Raw genomic sequence first — 15,447 nt, 5'->3', positions numbered from 1 at the left:
GGCAAGAAGCATGGAATTGTGATAGCAAGGGCAGATATATGTATAATATTCAGCAGCAAGTAGGAAATGGAAGAAGTGTTTTTAGGAATAGGAAAGAAGATACAATTATTTCACGCATCCGAATAGGGCATACTAGATTAAATTACTCTCTGTTTAAAATTGGAAAACATGAATCAGGACAATGTAATTTTTGTAATCAGGCAGAAACAATTGAACATGTTTTAATTAAATGCAAAAAATATGGAAAAGAAAGATTAAAACTCATTAATGAAGTTAAAAACATGGGTGTTGAATCATTTAATTTGATAAGCCTCTTGAAAGAACATGCAGAACAAAGTAGAATCTATGGTGCTATTATAAAATATATTAAAGAAATAGGAATTATTAATAGAATTAAATTTTTTTTTTTTTTTTTTTTTTTTCTGTTTGGTAGCTGCTTATCAGTGCTTCACACTCCAGTCCAGTTGGTGGCGGTAAATGCACCATAAGTTGGTTTGCCATCCGCCATAAAAACGTCATTAGAAGAAGAAGAAGAAGAAGAGTGGGCGGGGCTTCGATGTATGCAGCATTTTTCCAGCTTGTGAGGGGAAAATGAAAGGAACATGCAATCTGTGTTAGTTCTTTAAAAATATGATAAAGTATACCCAGTAATCTGGATGACAAATCGTTGTGCTCGTCTGGGATGCTTATCTACTTTGTTTGAAGGAAACGGACAGTTGTTTCTTTAGCCAGTTGTTTTATTGACCGGGATAATCTCCTCGTCCATGGGAAAAGATTTCTCTCTGATGAGTCGTGACGCCGAATAGTCTTCACTGGATCCCGTATCTGCTGAACTGTTAGCTGCTTGAACTTGTCGCCCTGTACAGTTGTCTGTCGTTTGAGGCCACTGGACTACATACAGCCTCTCAGGTCGTGAGTACTACAAAGCCTGTGTAGTTAAACAATTTTTGTGTTGCTTTTAAAGTGAAGCGGCCAGTTCTTTTGTTTTGTTGGCCACCACGCTCTCAAGCCACGTCCCAGGCCTGCAACGATTTATTTTGTTTTATACTGAGCGAATGAGAGACAGGTGTGTGTGTGTGTGTGGGCCCACTTAATCTATTGTTATAGACGTTCTACTGATTTCGATTTAATTTATCTTGGTGTCAGTTGAATAGAGGGTTATATTGAGCAGTTTTTCCATATTGTATATTGTTTACCTATTTACCTTTATTTTCAGATTCATACATATTTGATTGTCTATACTGAATACTGTAATTCCAAGTATACTTCAGTAAATTGTATATAATTTCCCATTCACATTTTGTGTTATTTAAATTTACAACAGTTAATTAAAAGGTTACAATTTTGAATAATTTGAATTTACCGTAACATTACTATTAAAGGGGAGGCACCGCCAAGAAACGAAACATCTGAGTTATTTGTTTTATTATTACTTTTTTTTTAGATCAACCCAGGGCCCCATCCCATGTTACTTTTACTAAAGTAGTTTAGCTTACTTACAGCCATATAATCCGTACGGGGATAAGGGGTTACATATCTATAGGGTATTTTGAGCTAAAACTTCACATACACTCTCTGGGGACATCAGAGACTTATTTTACATTTTGTAAAAAGGGGCATAATAGGTCCCCTTTAAGGCTTCTATACAGAGTAAGATATTAAGCATTCATTCCTGTTCTGAATGTAATATATTATGATTTTAAGCTGGATCGGAGAGATGAACGACAGACACACGCTTTGCACGTTCACTTGCTTTTTACTGAGTGCTCAACATGTACGTACATACAAATGGGCATGGCTTAACATCCCAGTCAATCAGCACATCTATTACACTGAAAATGTGTTAAAACTGAAGTGACTTGATTGTCATGTTTTGTTAACATTACAAGAGAAAAGATCACGTGACACAGAGTCAGAATTTAGCAGCAGCCTCATCTGTGAAAGCAAAGACACTTGGCAGCTATTTCAACATGTCCTCTGTGTCTCCAGAGAAACTTCCTCATTTTAACAGATTCTTGATTCAATCAGCAGCTGTTGGAGAAGAGGATCCCCTGGCTAGCTGGAAACAGCTCCAGGTTAACTTTACCTGGTTTCAACAGGCAATAGTCAGTGGTCACGCCTCAAGTCTCGAGTGTCAAGATCTAAATCATTTATAGAGTCCTTTACAACTACACCAAAGACTCTACAGTCAGTGAAAACACCATAAAACATCATAGAAAATATGCATCAAAAACAGAGATAAAACAAAATACAGCTCCAAAAACAAAAGAAAATAAGTATATTTTAAAGTGAGATTTACACATCTCAATGTAGGAAACAGATCTGTTATCAGCCGGAAGGGCATTACACAGCCTCAAACCAGAGAGAGTCAATGTGCTGCTCTTTTTGACACTGTTTTTTAAAACACACACCACACACACCACACACACCACACACACACACACACACACACACACACACCCACAGACACACACCCACACCCACACCCATACCTTAGAAATCAGGTTTATGTGTCAGAGAAGATGTTTCAGGGTTAGTTTACTTCAGATAAACCTCTCTAAGCTTCAGAGGTTTTCAGCACGTGTGAAAGCACAAATTATGTGTCAGTTAATTATAAATAATTATTCACGAGTTCACATGTACATATAATTCAATATAATATAAGTTATGCGTATTTAGCCTGCTGTCCGGAGGTAGGGCTCTGAGCTCTGAATATAGGCCGGAACCCAGAGTACTCTCCCGGTGTGATAAAAACTCGAAGTGAGGAGATGAGGTGGAGGAGAGATGCTGATAAACTCTCAGATGAACAGAGGTAATTCTGCTGTATTTATACCTCGTCATTTGTTGAGTTGATTAACTGAATGATCTCCACCTGTGCTAATTAGGATAATTATCTGAACATGCTTCTCCTGAGCTTTGTTAATAAAACATCATTTATTCAGCACTACTTTTCCCATCTCACATTTCACAGATCTGCATTCAAAAGTGAAATATTGTGTGTATTTATGAACTCTTTTTGCAATAGAAGTTTTCTATATTTGAAAATACATGAAAACAACTAAAGAAAGATGAAACACTCACCTCAAACTATATTTGTAGACATTTCTTTCTTCTCTTCTGAACTGTCATGTTGAACAGCAGCTCTGAAATTTCTCCCTGGAGGAAGTGAAACTGCTTTTAAAGTGTCAGTGACAGTCAGACGTCAGCAAACACACCAACTCTTATCTGTTTTTTTGTTTTGTTTTGTTTTTTTCCTGAAATTTGTGTTCTCAGTAAACTGAACTGAACTTTTTGGAAGCACTTTTTTCAAGTTTGTTAAAATCTGTTTTGAACATTACAGTTTTTTATACAATCACTAGTATAGTTTCTCAATACTTTCTCAAAACTCTTTACACAGTGATCGGAACATCAGTCTAAACTGTGGATCATTTATCATTGATTTGGACAAAATGCATTCAGTGACAAAATCTTTGAAATTACCTGAATTATTTTCTCATCTAAACACAAACATCTGCAAAATTCTGAACAAAACTTAAGTTCAAATCAATAAAATAATACAAAACTGAGTAAGACTTCAATTTGCTAAATTTCTACAGTAATACCATATTGAAATATATTCTAAATCTAAAAAGAGCAGACAAAGGACGTTTCTGGAAATTAACATCTGAACCCTCTATTATGAAATCCGACCCGAGATGAAATCGCACCTTTAACTGACATTTCTGTCCCTTTAACCCCTTCTTCCCCCATCTCTTCTCTCCACAAGCTGAAACCATCTGAACTTCACTCAAGAATCTATATGGTTTAATGTGAACAATTATCACACAACACTGTACATGTTTGGTATCATCTGTAATGTCTCAGTGTGACTGAGCTCTAATTCCCACAGAAGTCAACCAGAAGAGCTTAGAGATATTTAGCTTTCTGTGGAGGGCGGATCATATACAAACTGGTCTTTCATGCCATCTGGTACCCTGATCAATGCAAATTCCCATTGTGAACTCATGTTTCCATTTGAAAGAAATTCCTGTCTTGGTCTGAGTATTTACGGAGATGTTGCAGGAGGCTCAAGGCGCGATTCTGTAGCCAGGTGACTCTGCGTTATGTATTTTCTTGCTGTCAGGTATGCATCTTTTACTCTTTATTTCTGAGCATTTGATGTGTTGTATCAATTATCTTGTAATTATCAGCATGATACATTTACCTGACTAATACGTTGTTACATTTGGTTTTATTCTGACTTTCTCTGAAATGATTAAACTCTAGTAGATTACATTAAGTCCATAACCCTAAAAATCTACGCTCAGGTTAGTAATGGACTAAAGCTCAGATTGGTCTAACAACACTCGGAAAACCCATTATTAGCCTCTAGAGTCTAAGTACACATGACTAATGCAAATGTGTTAGTCGGAGCTCTAAACCTTCAATCTGAATAGGGCTGAGCCTCAACCTCTGATTATTGTAATATTATTCTAAGTGTACAGGTGAAACCACGGCATGAGTATATAAAGTTACCATTAGAGGAAGTTAAATTGGTCATCTTGGTCCTATGGTAAAGGTCATGACCTCTGGTTAGAGATAGTCTTACTTTAATTAAGTGTGTACAGATCTATGGGGACTGAATAACATACTTTTAGAAATAAGCAAGCATGGTGCGGCGTCTAAAAATATCACTCAATTTCCTCAGTCTAATGATCAAGACTGACGAGTTTGTGATTAAGAGATCATATTCTCGACCGGTGCGAGACTCTGAATGAATGAGTGTATAATAAAATGTATTTCAATAAAGAGTTAAATAGAGTAATCAAATGTGTAGATAACTATTATACAAATGACCAATAATCAATTGGCATTCTAGCCTAAATTTGAGGTCATAATAAAATGGAGTTAGATAAGAGTTTAATTGGAATTAAATTACTAAAAAGACCGAACATGCAAGAAACCTTCCCTGCCCTGTGGGAATCTGTCATTGGGTCAATATTTCTTACACCAATTGGGTCTTACACCATCAAAACAACTGTAGCTGAACACATCTTTGAGTTTCATTAGTATCCATTCAAAAGGGGAAACTTCTGAGAATAATTTTGTGCTGGAATGTAAACATGGATCATCTAACAAACAATGAATTACAAACAGAGAGTGTCATTCTTGTTTTGTAAAGAAGTTTTACTAAAGAAAACATTGTATAAATGCTATCTGTTGTTTGTGGAAGCTTGTTAAATAAAAAAATAAAAAAGGCGAATCAGAAAAAAAAAGTTTATCTCGCATTTCTGACTTTCTGACCGCATGAGTTTATATCTCACATATATCTCATTTATAAATATGTATATATATATATATATATATATGATTACACTGATTATGCATACAAGCTAAATCAGAAAGTCAACTTTATACAACATAGATTGTTTCACAGCAGCTTCACAATAGCAACAAATTCAAATTTTGCTATAAAGAAGCTCTAACAAGTCAATGGTGTCATTATTCAGCTCAAATCAGTTCAGTGTTTATTCATTTAAGTTCAATAACTGTGTAAAATTCATCATTTGTGTATACATACTGTATACAGTGTATTTGTGCACATGTACGTGTGAGTGACAAACTTCTGTACACTCCACTGACTCTGAACAAGCAAAAGACACGAGAGTGTTTTACATTTTTACATCTACGTGTAGTTTGGCTAATCATTCTATGTTTGTGTGTAAAGTTACTACGCAAAAAAATACCATTTACAGAATAATTAAAATAGTTTTTGCTTTTGAAAGATATGTGTGACATTGCATGTTGTGTGTGTGTGTGTATTGTGGTTTTGTGTGTACACTGTAAACCTGAATAAGTTGGGCTAACTCAAAAAATTTATAAAGTGTATGCATTACTTATAGTAAATAATAAAATAGATATTGTGTAAACACTTTATCTATATTTTAGAAGTTTAATGTAGCACCTGAACACAGAGACCTACTTGGTACACAATACACAATGACGGTAACATTTGATGGATCGTTTTTGAGTGTGAATGTGCCATTTTGAGTAGAAAATGAACTCCAAATGTCACAAAATGGCAAGTTACTAAACATAACCACAAAAGCAATGATAAAACAGTGTAAATACAGCTGGAAAACAGCAAAAAATGTACCTCATTAATTATTCAAGGCCCAGTGCATGATGGGAACACCAGTATCAGAAAAGTTGAGTAGTTTTACTTAATTTTATGATGTTGATATTTACGCTTTAATTTCTACAAGCTTAAATTGAGTACTAATATAGAATTTACTTAGTTTAGACAAGAATTTAAAAAACTAACTTTTTCATGTAAAAATTATATAATTTGTTTTTTCTGTAGTATTTACTTCACCATAAAATAATTTTGTACAGTGCATACTTAAAATAATAACACAAAGGTACTGAATCCAAAACCTCAGCCCTGATCTGCACAACTATAAGCACATTCTCAGCCTCACACTTTTTGCAACACACTACACACATTGTTTTGCACAACACTAAACACACTTCTCTACATTAGACACAGAAATCTAACATAATGTCACTTCTTTGCTTACCACCCCTATTGATCAAACATGGCTGTCAGGTGTTCAGACACTCAGGTGCTTAACTGTAAACTCAACAATCAGATATAAGTACTATAAAAAGGCAAAAGGTGAGTTTATGTGTCTTCAACAAAATGGAAATGTTGCAGTAAGAGGGAGAGGGAGAAACATCATTGGCCACAGAGCTATTGTGAATGTCCCGGGACAACGCGGTGTTAACATCACAATATATGTTGCAATCACACAGAATGGGGTCCTCCACCAGCATGCCAACTTAGGCCCTTACAACACGGCCCACATATTCACATTTCAGACAGACTACACAAAATCATCACAGCAGAAGACCAAATGGGTGCAGAGCAGATGAGACACATTGTCATATGGGACAATGTAAATTTCCACCTATCTGCTCTGGTCCAAAACTGGTTTCATTAGCGTCCACAACTTTCACTGCATACCTCCCACCATACTGACCCACTGTCCCTTCCTTAAACCCACTGAGGAGGTTTTTTTTTTTTTTTTTTGGCATGGAAGGTTTACAATCTCCAGCCCTATGTCAGGATGTGCCTCATTCAAGCCATGGAGAAGGCCTGACCTCACTGATGTAGGACCTGTGCAAGGATGGATTCGCCATTCAAGAAGATTCTTCCCTCACTGTCTTGAGAGGACGTCGCCTGTGATGTGGATGAAGTGCTATGGCCAGATCCAGCTAGGCCAGAGATGATGCTCAGGTGTTTTTTCTGTTGTTTTTTTTTTCATTTTAAATCATGCTTTTGTTTTGTCTCCACAAATGTTTTTGTATTGATGTTGATGTATTGAAAGGTTTTACAGTGTGGTGAGAAATAAATATTTCATCAATGTGCAGTACTGATCTTGTGTTTTTTTTTTGTTTTGTTTTTTTGTCAATATATTCATGTACTTTACTCTAACAATATCTCTGAAAAAAATCAAACCCAAACTATATCATTAGAAAAGTATAAGTTACAAGTGTTTAAGAAGTGTGTAAATGAATCAAACAGAATCAGGATGTATGAACCATGTGTGTTCCACACGGTGTCAAAGTTGGGTTTTGTTAAATTACAGTATTTCACAAATGCTAAAACACATTTCTTGAAACCATCACTCATTTTCTCAAAACATTAAACACAAATCCAATCTTACTAAACTAATTTCACAAAACCTCTGACTCTTATGGCAAAATCAAACAAAGCTTTCAGATCATACACACATTAAACAATATATAAACACTACAGATCATTCATTGGACACTACATTAAAAAATGGAAAACACAACATCCAGAACATGAGGTTACAGAAAAAAAGTATATTGTAACACAGTAAACACATTTTGCCATTACATAAAATGTATAGAAATCACAAGTAATGTGAATTTAAAGTATACTGTATGTACTGCAAGTACAGTATTATATTCAATATTATATAGTATTGAATGTCTGTATATACAGTACTTACATACTGCAAACATACAGCAGTCTAAATGCAAATGACTAAAAGGTCAAAGAAAACTCTAAATGAAAAGCATGATACAGTACACACACACACACACACACACACACACACACACACACACACACACACACACACACACACACAGATTCATTCTGCTTCAGCATCACGTCTTCATGTTGGGTCCGGCCTAAATAAAGTCAAGTCACCTTTATTTCAATTGCAATTTATACTAAACAGATACTAGTCTAGTATAGTAAAGTATAGTATAGTATAGTATAGTCTAGTATAGTATAGTCTAGTATAGTATAGTCTAGTATAGTATAGTCTAGTATAGTATAGACTAGTCTAGTATAGTATAGTATAGTCTAGTATAGACTAGTCTAGTCTAGTATAGTATAGTATAGTATAGTATAGACTAGTCTAGTCTAGTATAGTATAGTCTAGTATAGTATAGACTAGTCTAGTCTAGTATAGTATAGTATAGTCTAGTATAGACTAGTCTAGTCTAGTCTAGTATAGTATAGTATAGTATAGACTAGTCTAGTCTAGTCTAGTATAGTAAAGTATAGTATAGTATAGTATAGTATAGTCTAGTATAGTATAGTCTAGTATAGTATAGACTAGTCTAGTCTAGTATAGTATAGTCTAGTATAGACTAGTCTAGTCTAGTATAGTATAGTATAGTATAGTATAGTATAGTATAGTCTAGTATAGACTAGTCTAGTCTAGTATAGTCTAGTATAGTATAGTATGGTATAGTATAGTCTAGTATAGTATAGACTAGTCTAGTCTAGTATAGTATAGTCTAGTATAGACTAGTCTAGTCTAGTATAGTATAGTATAGTATAGTATAGTATAGTATAGTCTAGTATAGACTAGTCTAGTCTAGTATAGTCTAGTATAGTATAGTATGGTATAGTATAGTCTAGTATAGTATAGACTAGTCTAGTCTAGTCTAGTATAGTATAGTATAGTATAGTCAAAGCAGCTCTACAGTGATAACAGGTACATGATGATCAGTAATGCAAAGAGGGTTCATTTTGGCTGTACAGCTCTAAAAGAAAATAGTGTCATTGTTCAGCTGAAGTCAGTTCAGTGTTGATTCACTTACATTGTAAAGACCATCAATTATTATGTAAATGACTGTAATTATTTTCCTCTATAAAGCAGTTCTGCAGAAAACAGTGATGTCATCATCTAGGCTAGCTTAGTTCAGTTCTCATCCTATAATGTCAGTACTGTCAGATCAATAATATTGTTGAATATTATTGAATATTGTTGAGGACATTTTCCACATCACAGGCAATGTCGTCTCTTGCCAGGCAAAGGGAAAAACCCCTTGCTCTTTCTCCTCATCATCCTCTTACACATACTCTTCCTCCTCTACTTTTCAGATTGTTTCCATCTATTGTTGGTATGATCATTCAGCACCTGTGTCACCTGTGCACTCTGAACTGACCTATATTTTATACAGTTGATTTGATCACTTCATTAGAAATAAGTGTGAATAATTTTGAGTCATTGTGTTTAAAGGATGACAACTGTGTTGTAGTTGTGTTTAACTTTTGCCACATGTATTCACCATTTTGCAACACAGTGCAAAATGTGTTTTAGTGAGTAAGAATGTGTTCAGAGTTTTGCAAAAAGAGTGGATGAGATTTGCAAGCAGTGTCTTAACTACCTGAACTTGTTTAAGGTTTTGCCTACAAAGTGACTGATTCGACAAATGGGTTTAGGCCACTGAGCATTGGGTTCAGAGAATGGGGTTTAGTGTTTTAGCAATTGTGAAATACTGTAATGTAAAGTTTTGAATGAAGTGTTTCATTTTGCAAAAGAACTGAGGTGTTCTGCTACTTGTGTGTGGATCTGTGAATTGTGTGTAGTGTTTTGACAAAATGAGCCTTGTTTTTAAACTCGTGCTTAAGCAATCGTAAAAACCTGTAAAATGAGTGTTTCAGCCATTACTGTAAATACTGTAAATATCTCTTCTCTTCAGCCGTAGGGGTTGGGTGCCACTGTTTATTTTATTTTATTTGTGAACACTTAGTTTTCTCTTGTTTTTTGGTTAGTTAAGGGGTCAGTTCAGTCCCTGTTTTTTTGTTTAGACATTTTATTTGTTAGGGTAGTAAGTTTTCTTTTGGGAAAAAGACTTCTGATCTTGGGTGCTGATAGTGACAATTATAAGGCTAAAATGAAAAATAATTTTATTTATGTTATTCTTCTGGACCCTAAACAGTGTGTAGAGTTACTATGCAAAAATACAATTTTTAGAAGAGTTAAAATAGTTTTGAAGGAAATGTTTGCTTTTGCATGTTTTGAGTGACGTTTTGTGGTTTTGTGTGTAGAGTTTTGAGAAATGGAGCCATAGTTTGAGAACTGTGTGAAAGCTTTAAAAAACTGTAACTGAGGTGTTGAGAGTTGGTTAGAAGAACTGTGAGAAGAGTTTTGAAAAGTGACCCAAGTATGGAGAAATGTGTCCTAGTGATTGCAAAACAAAACAAAACAAAACAAAAAAACACTGTAAATATCTATTGATTGCTTCAGTTATACATATCAGTTATACACTTCAGTTTGTTTTTATGTTTGTTATATTTTAATATTTTGCTTTTGATGTTCAGTAAAAACCTTTATTTACGTTTATTTGTTATCTGATTGTTATTTTGTAAGAAACCCCTCTTAGATTACATGTAGGCCTACGTGCTCATATATTGTACAGTATATGATATAGGCGGAGGGTGGTGGGGCCACATCAATATTTCTTCAGGGGGTCCCAATCTTCTAGCTACAGCCCTGTTCAGGAATAATCAATAATAATAATATTTAATACATTTGGACTTAAAAATGATTAGACAACTGTATCAAATAACTACTGGCATACACATAACACATTAACAATTTATATTTTTAAATCAGTTAAATGATTGATAGGCTGCATAAATTAGGTCAGCCGGAACCGAGAACACTTCCTATAACACCAGATGTACTCGTTACATCAGAAGAATCTACGCTAATATTAGTCTCTCTGTTTAACCCGAGGTTTACCGTAGTCAGTCGGATCTGGGCCGTAGGAACTGGATTAAATATTTAAACTGGTTCAATCCCAGTCTAGTTTATGACCTGTATATCTGCCTGAATCATAATCATGCGCTCTTCACTGTTGGCCAGTTCTCCCAGACTGCGCCTGGTTTCTCCTAAGGATTTTCTTTTCTCCATTTTTGTCACCTGATGGAGTTTGGGTTCCTTGCCGCTGTCACCTCTGGCTTGCTTATTTTGGGACATTTGATATTCAACAATGATTTGCTGAATGCTGAACTTACTCTGTCTTGCTTAGTTGGAGACCTCTACTGTTCGGCAATTTTTAGATAGATAGATAGATAGATAGATAGATAGATAGATGAAATGCACTAAATTTGTAACTAAATCAACAATAAACTGACTCAATCTAAACAATGACACTATTTTCTTCTAGAGCTACTGTACAGGCGAAACAAACTTTGTTGTATTATCCAGAATATCCAGAAACAACTCATATTTAATTTTGATCATCATTAGTGTTTTTTTCTACATAAAAAGTAATATTTCTTATGCACGCTAATGGTGTAGTTGAGGAATTTTGCAGTAAATAGGTTAAAAAATACTTCATATCCCCAAAACACAGCATAAATGTATAGATGAGAAGTGATCAGGAAAAAAGATGTATAATTTGTATTAATAAAATGTATATTTTCAATAGAGTTGCTCTATAAATGTTTGGAGTCATATTGACCCCCAAACAGGAAATGAGCACAACACGAGGGTTAAATCCATATGCAGTCAGCGTTATTTCTCTGAATAGGTTGTGAAGCGTGTATATTATTTCCTGATGACTTTTGGTTGACCAACATCCACTAGAGAAAGCCTTAAAAAGCCACAGGTCAACTCAAATTCTATGGCTTATGTGTCTTTTGCATAATAGGGAAACCAGATGTCCCCAATTTCCAGGGACAGTCCTGGTTTTTGTTGTTCTGTCCCCAGAAATGTCCCCGTTTTACAGCTAGTTCAAAATAACATGCAAAAACATTGCAAAAAAGCCTGTTGATTATTGGAGCAATCGTGTAGTAATTATGTTCACCAACAGAGGGGGCTGTGCAGCTACACTGCTACACTTGTTCACAGCAAAAAAAAATAAAAAATACACATTTAAATGTGTTTGTGTTAAATGTGTTTGTGTTTAAATGTGTTAAATGTGTCTAAAATGCAAAATAATAGTTACAAATAGTTAAGAAAAAATTGTAATGAGCTTGAAGTAGGCTATAAACAGCTTGCGAAAATGAAAACATCAATTCCAATAATAAATGTTAAAAATGTTTGTTAAATGCAGTTTAATTTATCTTTTCTTCTTTTATTTATGTTGTTTTATTTTGGTAATGTGCTTTTGTAAAGTCATATATTTGTTATAACAATAGGCATATTGTTTTGAACTGCTTTTACAATGGTTATAAGTTTACTATTTTGCCTAATAGTGTAATCATTTTTTGGTGAATTGTATTAAAACCAGAACAAAAATCCTAATTATCAAACTAAATCATAATAATTATTAAAAACAAAAACATTCAAAAATGTATTGTCCTTGTTTTTTAATTAATAGACAATAACAAATGAGATTTCTGTGATATTTTGACCACTCAAATAGGAAATGTCCCCAGTTTCTGTTTCAGCAATCTGGTTACATTATTGTATAATGTTGAACTCAACGGTGGACGAAGTACACAAATCAAGTACTTGAGTAAAAGTACAGATACGTATATTAAATTATTACTCAAATGAAAGTATTTAAGTACAAAAGTACTTGATTTTTAATGTACTTAATTAAAAAGTACTGACTGATGAATGTTTATTTTGTAATTTTATATTGGCCACTAATATAATTTAATTTTATATTATATATTCTATATAATCTTATTGCTCAAAATAATTATGAATAATTATCAGATAGCCAGCACTAGTCAGTATGGAAGATTAGTGGATGCAGATACACAATATGTAATGTGTGTTGACAAACAATATAAAAACAGATGAAACAAATACATAACATTTTAAGAAATTGCTACAGTCAAGTCAAGTCAAGTCAAATTTATTTATATAGCGCTTTTTACAATTGGTAATTGTTTCAAAGCAGCTTTACATATTAGAAGCACAGAAAAAAGGGAAGTGGTTAAAAATAAGTTGTACAAACAAGCGTGGTAATATGTAACATATACAAGATGGTGCTACATTAAGCCAATGTCGGCTGACTCCCAGGGGTGGAAAAAACCCCCTAGGAGAAAAACCCAGCGTGCTAACACTGGGAAAAAAGTCCTAGGAGGGAAAAAACCCCTTGGAAGATATATATAATATATGTAAATGGATATGGAGATCAAAATCTGAATTATACATTTTTATTATAGAGATTAAAAATAGATTATATATAAATATATGTAAGCGGATACGGAGATTTAAAAATCTGAATTATAGATGCAGCCAGAACTGGATCTATAGGCCCATTGTCTCCTGGGCTACGTTGTAGTCAGGTCCAGACACAGGTTCTCCATCTGATCTGGATACGGCCTGGATCCAGCACCCGGCAAACCTCAGGATAAGCAGAGAGACAGATATTAGCGTAGATGCCATTCTTATTCTGATGTACAGGTATATCTAGTGTTATAGGAAATGTTCTCGGTTCCGGCCGACCTAATTATTGCAGCGTAACAATCCTTTAACGGATTTGAAAATTGTTAATGTATTGATAATGTGTTATGTGTATGCAAGAGCAAAGAGATGTGTTTTTAGTCTAGATTTAAACTGACAGAGTGTGTCTGCTTCCCGAACAATGCTAGGAAGATTGTTCCAGAGTTTAGGTGCTAAATAGGAAAAGGATCTGCCGCCTTCAGTTGATTTTGATATTCTGGGTATTATCAACTGGCCTGAATTCTGAGATCGCAATAGACGTGAAGGACTATAATGCACCAAGAGCTCGCTTAGATATTGGGGAGCTAAACCATTTAGAGCTTTATAAGTAAGTAGCAAGATTTTAAAATCTATACGATGTTTAATAGGGAGCCAATGTAATGTTGACAGAACTGGGCTAATATGGTCATACTTTCTGGTTCTAGTAAGAACTCTAGCTGCCGCATTTTGGACCAACTGTAGTCTGTTTAAAAGCCGAGCAGAACAACCACCCAGTAGAGCGTTACAATAATCTAGTCTTGAGGTCATGAATGCATGAACCAACTGTTCCGCATTTGTCATTGAGAGCATATGTCGTAATTTAGATATATTTTTTAGATGGAAGAAGGCGGTTTTACAGATACTAGAAACATGACTTTCAAATGAAAGATTGGTATCGAAGAGCACACCCAGGTTCCTAACTGAGGACGAAGGTTTAATGGAGCACCCGTCAAGTGTTAGAGAGTATTCAAGGTTTTTTCGTGAGGAAGTTTTTGGTCCAAAGATTAGGATATCAGTTTTTTCTGAATTTAATAATAAGAAATTTCTTGTCATCCAGTTTTTAATGTCAGCTATGCATTCTGTTAGTTTTGTGAATTTGTAGGTTTCGTCAGGGCGCGAGGAAATATAGAGCTGAGTATCGTCAGCGTAGCAGTGAAAACTAACACCATGCTTCCTAATTATCTCTCCTAAGGGCAGCATGTACAGAGTGAAAAGCAACGGTCCTAGTACTGAGCCTTGTGGTACTCCATATTGAACTTGTGATCGATACGACATCTCTTCATTAACTACTACAGACTGATAACGGTCAGATAAGTAAGATTTGAACCATGCCAAAGCAATTCCACTAATGCCAATATAGTTTTCAAGTCTTTTTAAAAGAATGTTGTGATCGATAGTGTCAAAAGCAGCACTGAGATCTAATAACGCTAATAGAGAAATACAGCCACGAATCGGATGATAAGAGTAGATTGTTTGTAACTCTAACGAGAGCAGTCTCAGTACTATGGTATGGTCTAAATCCTGACTGGAAATCCTCACAGATTCCATTTCTTTCTAAAAAGGAGCACAGTTGTGTTGAAACTGCCTTTTCTAGTATCTTTGACAGAAAAGGTAGATTCGAGATTGGCCTGTAATTTACTAAATCTCTCGGATCTAGTTGAGGTTTTTTAATAAGAGGTTTAATAATAGCCTGCTTAAAAGTTTTTGGCACGTATCCTAGTGCTAACGATGAATTAATTATATCAAGAAGTGGACCTACGACCTCTGGAAGCATTTCTTTCAGTAGTTTAGTCGGCATTGGGTCTAACATACATGTTGTTGATTTTGATGATTTGATAAGTTTAGATAATTCTTCCTCTCCTATAGCGGCGAATGATTCTAGTTTTACCTCAGGGACACTACAGTGCACTGTCTGAAGCGAAACTGTAGACGGTTGCATGTTTTTAATTTTCTCTCTAATATT

General features: G+C 34.7%; 1 long non-coding RNA gene across 1 annotated transcript in view; it reads left to right on the top strand.

Moving 5' to 3' along the window:
* Positions 1-530: 530 nt before the first annotated feature.
* Positions 531-15,447, top strand: part of LOC125254321 — a 39,073-nt gene continuing 24,156 nt past the window's right edge. Inside the window, exon 1 of the long non-coding RNA XR_007181631.1 lies at positions 531-909. This is a non-coding gene — a long non-coding RNA (uncharacterized LOC125254321). The remainder of the gene's footprint in view (positions 910-15,447) is intronic.

Source organism: Megalobrama amblycephala, linkage group LG19 (genome assembly GCF_018812025.1).
Source record: "Megalobrama amblycephala isolate DHTTF-2021 linkage group LG19, ASM1881202v1, whole genome shotgun sequence".
Lineage (NCBI taxonomy): Eukaryota > Metazoa > Chordata > Actinopteri > Cypriniformes > Xenocyprididae > Megalobrama > Megalobrama amblycephala.
The sequence above is the reverse complement of the archived record's forward strand: the minus strand, read 5'-3'. Positions and strand labels throughout refer to the sequence as shown.